Raw genomic sequence first — 8828 nt, forward strand, 5'->3', positions numbered from 1 at the left:
TCTCTCTCTCTCTCTCTCTCTCTCTCTCTCTCTCTCTCTCTCTCTCTCTCTTTTAGACAAGGACTCACCAAGTTGCTAAATTACTTATGCTGGGTTTGAACTTGGAATCCTGCTCAGCTTCCTAAAGTGCTGGGATTACATATATGCACTAGCACCCACAGGTAATATTTTATAGACAACTTCATAGTGGATGGTGTCGGGTTTTCTAAGCATCTAACTTGCTCTCATTTGGTGCAGGTGGGGTGGGACTGACTCCCCACCCACTGTTACTGGTTAAAGGTAGCACCAGACCTATGATTGGCTTAATCCAAGTGAAGCATGGGTCTCGGTTTGATGATCAGGGGTCCACACATAAAGGAAGGAGGTCAGCGACTGCTCCAGCCATGATCCTAGAAACCATCGTGGAGACAAAGCAGATCTAGGACACAGGCAGAAAAGAGCTGTAGAATTTGAAAAAGGCCTTATATCCATCTTTTTAACTTGAGAGAGACATCTTAAGCTGATTTAAATTAGGATTGCTGATATTTTAATTCAAGAATCCTTCATTTCATGCATGGTATATGCAAAAAATATTTAGAAAAGTTTGCCTAGGGTACCTGTAATTATATAAAAGATCATTTTTGTTATATTCCTATACTTTCTATTATTAAACTACCATGTAAGAGAACGATAGGAACCTCTTCTTAGTCTCCTTTCTCTTTGATAAAAAGCAACAACCACTTAAATCATTCTTCTGAGTTTGTCTCTTCTCATGCAATGGACACGAAGTCTGCACTCTTCACCACTCCCTCTAATGATAGGTTGGCAAAACAGGGCCAGACAGTAACTATTTTAGCTTTGCAAGCCACATGGTCTCTGTCGCAACCATCCAAGTTTGTAAACTAATGAGTGTAGCTGTGTTCCAGTACAATGTTTTGTGGACAGTGGAACCTGAATTTCATACACTTTTGTATCACTCTTTCATTGTTATAAAATATTATTCTTCTTTCATATTTTACAAGTTGTTTAAAATTATGAAATGAATCCTTAGCTCATGGGTCATACAGAAACAAGTGGCAGGTTGCTGACTGCTACTCTCATGCTATAAATAAACCCATCCTCTAGTTTGTGAGTAGGACAGTATTCTGTCTATGTGATTAATCTCCACTTCTTTTAGATCCAGCTGGAGAGTTTTGATGGAGGAATCTTCCTGTTTTAAGATCACCTGGCTGTCCTCAAATTCTCAAATACACATGAATTTCTTAAATAAGTATTTTATGTGAATGCAGCTTCCCTGTCTCAAAATTGGTTTCAACAAACAACAAAAAATGGAATTAATTTTAAAACAGAAATAACCATTTAAAATACTCTAAAGAAACATTATGAAAAATATTTGTTAAGTACCCCTTCTTTTCACATGCCCTTTAAATGAGTTTTAAAAGCTACTCTAATTGCTATGAATTTATAGATCAAATGAATTTATTGATGGAAATCCTGAAAATGACTGTGAAGTTAAAATAGTCACTGCACTTCAAAAGCATTTTTAGTATTTTTGCTTTTTTGACAGGTCTTGCTATACAGCCCAAGCTAGCCTCAAAATTGAGGTGATCCTCCTACCTCAGCCTCCAGAGTGCTGGGATTATAGATTTGCACCACTACACCCACCTTAAGTGTTTTTTTTTTTTTTTTTTGCGGAACCGGGGATTGAACTCAGGCCCTTGTGCTTTCCAGGGAAGGGCTTATTCCACTGAGCCATCTCTCCAGCCCCTTTCAGTGTTGTTTTTGTATGCAGAAGATACATAGAAGATACTGGAATAGCTGGCAGGGACTCCAAAGTGAGAAAGCCCTGGGTCTGAATCCTGGACTAGCTTCTTATACTCTATAATCTTAAATTTATTTAACCTTTCTACAATTTGTCTTCTTCCTTGGTACAAGATAACGTATATAGTTAGATTAGCACTAGGCATCCAAGTGCCCAGATTAAAGGTTAGGAATGTGGATTTTGGTTTGCACGGAATGAGCCCGGGGTTTAGATACTTGTTTTACTATCCAGTAAACATGGATATAAACATGTTTGCTAGCCTCTTTAAATTCTAGTTTTCTTACCCTGGATTTTATTTATTTATTTATTTATTTATTTATTTAATATATTTAGTGCAGGGGCTCACTACACAGATCAGACTTGTAGTGATTCTCCTGTTTTCAGCCTCCTAAGTGCTGGGATTACAGGCATGCGCCACCACGCTCAGTCTCAATTGCAGTCTCAGCGCTCCCTGGGGGTGGGGCCAGCACAGAACTCTAGGGATCAAACCCTGGTCCCTGTGTCTGCCTAAGCAGGCACTTTAATCTGCTGAGCCAAGGCTGAGCCAGGCCAGCCCTGGATTTCTTTTAAGACTTAAATATTTGGGAGAAATGAATAAGGCCATGCATGTACAACTGTAATTGGCTTGGTTAAACTTACTTGGTAAAGCTGATGCAGAATATACCTGTACACTTTTCAAACAATAAACATATTTGGGTGTTCATACAAATCACTTGTGATACAGACTCAGCTCATAAATGAAGAGAGCTGACAGCAACTTTTTCTCATAATGAGGGCAGAGAGTACATTCTCCTTTCATCAGCAAAACAAAATTGTATAAATGTTCTCAATGATATCAATGGGAAGTTATTCTCTGTTGCAATTTATAGAAGACTGCACTGGTGCATTCTTAATAATAGTACCCATAATAATGGAGAAAAATGAGTAGCAAAGATAAATACAAATCACAAGAATAAAGCCTAATTACTTTGCAAATTCACAATGCAGTTATACCCATGTTCGTTATAGTTGAGAAACGGACTGCTATAAATTTTAGTGTGAGGCAAAAAATGTTAATTTCCGTAAATCACAAATATTTTGATCTTACTATCCTTTATTATCTTTATAGTTGGTATTTTTTTGAATAGTGGATGATATGACCATACCTTCCTTTTTATAAAGATTTTTCCATATTTTGCTGCAGTTAAATTAATTTAAATTTATAACAACACTGCTTGAAAGTGAACATTTGGAAAATTACCTCAATGTGCATTAATAGCACAGACAGACAGTAGGATATTCACTCAAAACAATGTTGTACAGTGGAAGAAAATGAACTAAATCTACATGTATCTATGTGGATTAATCTTTCTGAAAGACTACAGAATAATGCTGCACACTGTTAATATGTTTAAAATATGCAAAGCAGTATTATATATTCTAATACAGTAAAAGTAGACCATATATTCTTTTTTGTTTGTTTTGTTTTATATTTTAGGGAAGGGTTTACAGCGTGTTCAGGGTCACACTACTAGATGGGACTCGTAGTGATTCACCTGCTTACAGCTTCCCAAGAGCTGGGATTACAGTTGCACACCACCACGCCCAGTGTCAACTGTTGTCTCAGCACACCCCGGGGGTGGGCTGGCATAGCAGCCCCCCTGGGATCGAACCCCAGCCCCTGTTCCTACTTGTAGGCACTTTAATCTGATGAGCTTTTGGCTGGCCCTAGACCATATATTCTTTTTTTTTTTTTTCCATAATTTTATTGAGAAACAAATAGGAATGAGACAGTTTCAAACCAAATTGGTAGGCCAGTTTCAATAATTAACACATTGCATACATTCTTCCTAGTGGTTAATTGCTGTGCAAGTGCGGACTTGATATTCTATTTACAAACACCATTAGAACAAATCCCTCTATTCATTAAGAGAATGTAATTATATATCTATCCTAACCACTTTGAATACACAGATACAGAATGGACATTCGTCTGTATCCCCTTTTTTTGTTAAGTTCCATCATTTAAATATTATAGGTGTGTAAACTCAGCAAAATATTCTAAAAGAGTTCAGTAGTCCATAATAGTATTGGGTCTTCCGCTTCACTGGCAGTGTCAGAAATTGTTGACCTGAGTCCCCTACAGCTCAACGTACCAGCATGGCTTTACTTCTTATACTTTGTTTTTATACTTTTCTGCTGGATGGTTAAGACCAAGGTAAAGCAAGATCTATGCAACAAGAGTTGTAGCTTTTGGATCTGATAAGGTCAGTGAAATCCCCTCAGGATTTATCCTGAGATCCTGTACCTCAGATTGTAGAACCTTTACTAGACCATATATTCTGATGAAGTAAATATAAACAACCTGTGGATTTAGTTAAGGGGGTTTTCTATACCATTCTTGGAACTTTTCTGTAAGTTTGAAAGTGTATCAAAATAAAAGTTTTTAAAAATGATATATTCTTTAAGGAGCCAAAGTGCTGTAGTGGAATATAAAGAAATTAAGTGTAATTATAAATGCAGGACAGTGGTTGCCTACAGGAGGTGTGGAAGGAGGGGTAATCAGAAGAGGAGGATAGAAAAGAGTTTCAATAGTACAAATATTTACTTTTCCCAGTTCTTTGGTAGTACTCTATACATACTTTATTATTCTTGGTGCTTTTTTCATGTGTTAAATATTGTCTAAGTTACAACTGTTTTGTTAAAAACTGTATTATATTAGTTACATAGCTTTTGAATCCCTAATCCCCATTATAAGCCACATCTGTCAATTATCTAATAAATACATCTTATGTAAGGGAAGATAATAGATACATTTTTGAGGATCAAAGTAGGATGCCCAGTTACAAGTGACTAGAAAATGCAAAAGATTAAAACCTCTAATCCAATCTGAATGAGAACTGCTTTGAAATTTCAGGGCTGCAGCCCTTCTCCCTTAATTTCTCTAGCATTAGTCCCTGTAATGGGAAGAGACTGGATCCCTGAAGTGGTATATTTTGGGTATGAAAAAAAGGGAAAACTAGAGGACTAATTTAGGACTCCTAAAGCTACACAATTTGCCCAAAATTCCCTTATCAGACTTGGATAGCAAACCAAGGAGAAAAATATCCCAGTTCCAATGTTTAAATCAGAATCCTTTTGGCAGAGGGACATTTTGCCAACTAGTGATGACCACATATAAATTTTTTATACCATATTTTAAAAATTCTCACAGGTCTACTTTCACCACCACTCACTCAGGCTCCTCACCATCTAGCACCTCTCACCCTTTCCTACCTATCTCCTGACTTCCCCTTCCTGGGACTGTCAGTTTTTTGCTACTACTGAACTGCTAACAACACTAACACATGTCTGCTGTTCTCTATGTCAGGAGTATCCTTCTGCCCCTATCCACCTGAAAAACTAACTGGCTCTCCCAAATTCAGCCAATCCTTGCCCAGTGAAGCCATCACTTCCCTTTCATGCCCAGCTGGATCTGTGCCTTGTGGCTGTTGCACTGTTGCTGCCATTTATTTATGCCATGCCTCCCTGCCCTTTTGTGAAGAACACAAGGTGGGGGTGGGGGACTTAGGCCTTAATCACTTCCAATTTCTTAACATGGCTGTGATGACACTTAGCAGACTTTTCTTCTGCATATAAAAGTCATGCTTGATGCTTCAAGGTGCTAACCTCTTGTGTAGTCAAATGTATCATTTAGAATTATTAACAATCTTGATTCTCTTGCATACAGCTCCATGCATTATGAAATCTATCTCCATTTCTACACTAGTAATTCCTAGTCATCATCTTTCTGAGATTCAGCCCCATTCATGGAGAATATCACTTAGGCTAGTTATCACAAATAGGCTGTTAATCTATTTCCTTTCCTCCTATAAATTAGTTGTCGACATGCAAGTTGCAATATTCCAACATCTACTAGAAAAAATGTAAGTAACAGCAACAATCAGCCTTTAATTCCCCAGCAGCACACAGCACCTGAAAAGCCAGAGGTTGCCACACCTGCCCTCCAAAGGCCCGGCCTCCATGGATCCCTAGCTGAGCTGTCCTCAGTGCCCCTCTCACCCTGATCATTTTGATTACCTCACAGACATTTAGGTTGACACCCCTAATTTAAACCCGAGCCTCTCCCCATTGCCATTTTCAGCATCATCTTCCTCAAACCCAACAGGTGCAAATGCTTGGATCACATGCACCGCCCTGAACGTGCTCCGAGGTTTCCACTGGTGTGAAAAGACCTGATTTCGTTTGAGCACTAATAATCCATCCTGCATGCTAGGCAGTGAATAATGGTCAGGCACATGAATGATGAAGACAGTAAGACAAGTTTCCTTTTTTCCTTTCCTTTGATGAGATCACAATGTTTTGCATTCTCCCAGTGCTTTCTACTTTTCAAAGTGCTTTAATATGCATTATAGCTCATTAGTTCCTTTTAAGAATCATGTGGGGAAAATGCGGGGCAATTATTTTCCTGGCTTTAAAGTTAAGAGAGTTGCCCAGGGATACAATCGATGTCGACTGAATTTAAACGAACCTTTCTAAGTGCCAGGCGCTCTTCTAGGTCCTAGCTGCCCTTACCTTTGAGCGACACTGGTCATCTGGGGAATACAGCAGGAAGTGAGTCGCTGGAGAGTTCAGAGGAAGACACTTTGGTGATGGCCAGGAGGACCCCGGAACACCGACAGCGAGGAGGGGGCACGCGGGGTGGCAGGCGCCAACTGGGCCGGAAGCCAAGGTTGTTCCGGGGACCACGGGCTCAAGGTTGCGCCAAGGTCGCGGGCTGTGCCCGCCGATCCCTGCCCTCCGCCCTTACGCCCACTCGCTCCTCAGGGCCCAGCGACGGCGCTGCGACCCGGCAGGCCTGGACTCTCCAGGTCGGCGCCCAGGGAGGGGCCTGGCAGGCTACACTGCCCTGCCGGATGAGGCCCCGAGCCGGCAGAGCGATATAAATAGACGACGGCGCAGGGCTGGCTGGGGCCGCGCTCCGGGCCCTGCTGTGGGGGAGGGTGGGGACCGGGAGCGCTGGCCGGGCTCCTGGGCGACAGGTGCCCGGCTGCCTCGGCGCTGGCAGGCCTGGGAGGCCGGGCACGCGCTGCGCGCTGCTCTGCGCCTGCGCCAGTCTTCCCGCGCAGATTCTAGAGGGCGCCTCCCGCAGCCCTCGGCCCTTCTGCGCCTGCGCCAGTCTTCCCGCGCAGATTCTAGAGGGCGCCTCCCGCAGCCCTCGGCCCTTCTGCGCCTGCGCCAGTCTTCCCGCGTAGATTCTAGAGGGCGCCTCCTGCAGCCCTCGGCCCTTCTGCGCCTGCGCCAGTCTTCCCTTCAGCCAACAGCTGAAGGCTGGGTTGGCCAAGAAGGTCAAAAACATTTTTAAAAAGAATATGGGAACTGGACTTTTCAAGGTGATGGATCTTTCATCTAATCCGTTAGCACACCCTCCTCCCCCGTTGTGTGAGCCTATGGGGTACAGTTGCCAGGCAAAATGCAGTAGCACAGTTAAATGTAAAGTTTAGATATACAGCCAGTGTTTTTTAGTATAATATGTTCCAGGTATTGTTCAATTCCTTTTAAAATCAGTGTGTGTGTGTGTGTGTGTGTGTGTGTGTGTTCTTGTTCCTTCGTGTATAATGCTGTATCAATAACACATTGAAAACAAAATTTGAATTGGGATCTCATCTTTTTGAAAAGTTTCTGCATTTCAAAGCAAATCTCCAACAGAGTAAAAAGAAAACTCACAAACTGGGAAAAAAAAATTATAGCTGACTGTCCTTCCGACAAAGGCCTTCTATCTAGCATATATAACGAATTAAAAAAAAAATCAGCCCCCCCCTCCAATTTAAAGACCCAATCCAAAAATGGGCATCTGAGATGAATGTACACTTCTCAGAGGAAGAAATATAAATGGCAAGTAAATATATGAATAAATGTCCAACATCATTGGTCATTTGAGAAATGCAAATTAAAACAACACTAGGATTCTATCTCAACCCAGAAAGAATGGCTAACATCAAGAAGTCAGTCAATCAGAAATGCTGAGAAGGCTGTGGAGAAAAAGGAACACTTCTGCACTGTTAGTAGGAGCGTAGACTGGTACAACTACTATGGAAATCAGTGTGCAGATTCCTTCAGAAGCTAGGATTGGAGATCCCATTCAAGCCAGCTATTCCCCTCCTGGGTATTTTTCCAAAAGAACTGAAAACCTCGTACCACAGCAATATATATGCACCCATGTTTATAGCAGCGCAATTTGTCATAGCTAAATCCTGGAAACAACCCAGATGCCTATCAACTGAAGAATGGATAAAGAAGATGTGGTATCTTTACACAGTGGAGTACTAGTCAGCTATAAAACAAGATAAATTTGAGTCATTTGTCAGTAAATGGATGCAACTAGCGAACATAATCTTAAATGCAGTAAATCAGACCCACATGTGCCAGCACTGTATTATCTCCTTAGTGTGAGAACCTGAAAGAGAAAAATGGAAATTGAAGAATACAATAGATACTGGGAAAAGGAAATTAACTTATTCAAAGGGAAAGAGTTACTAAATTGAGGAGAAGGACAGGAGAGGGAGTTGGGGAAAGAAATTTATCTATGTATATAAGCAGGATTGTTTGGAGAACTGTACTGTGCATTTCTACTGGTCTATGGAAAGAAGTAGTTCATGATTTGATTTGTTTTGTCTCCTTTTTTCAATTATTTGTACTTTTTCTCTTCTTAATTTCTTAGATATTGCTCTCTATTTTCTTCTCCCAATTTTACATGCATATATCTGGTAATATGAATAACTGATTGGAAGACAACACTATGTCTTACAACAAATACTGTGAAATTCATATTTCTTTATTAAGTGAAATTCTATATCACTTGTAATTTTTTCTGTTTTAATTATAATTGTACTCTCTTTAAAAAATAAAAAATTTAAAAAAGAAAACAAAAATTTGTTGATAAGTAAGTTTCCTTAAAGCAATTTGGAAAATTTTCATGTCAGTGAAGAATCTTTGTATGTATTTATTTTTATGTGGTATGTATTTGTAGTTATTTGAGAAAACTCTT

The 8828-nt window shown here is 40.3% G+C and overlaps 1 protein-coding gene across 2 annotated transcripts in view; it reads right to left on the bottom strand.

Moving 5' to 3' along the window:
- Positions 1 to 6685, bottom strand: part of Kbtbd12 (kelch repeat and BTB domain containing 12) — a 65430-nt gene extending 58745 nt beyond the window's left edge. Inside the window, exon 1 of one of the 2 annotated variants that reach the window (XM_023706375.1) lies at positions 6591 to 6685. The gene's annotated coding sequence lies outside the window, so the exon portion shown is untranslated. Of the gene's footprint in view, positions 1 to 6355 lie in introns of both variants that reach the window. The other variant, XM_012512659.2, reaches the window with a different exon arrangement.
- Between the last annotated feature and the right edge of the window lie 2143 nt (positions 6686 to 8828).

Source organism: Octodon degus, unplaced genomic scaffold, assembly GCF_000260255.1.
Source record: "Octodon degus isolate 3935 unplaced genomic scaffold, OctDeg1.0 scaffold00254, whole genome shotgun sequence".
In the NCBI taxonomy this organism is placed as follows: Eukaryota; Metazoa; Chordata; class Mammalia; order Rodentia; family Octodontidae; genus Octodon; species Octodon degus.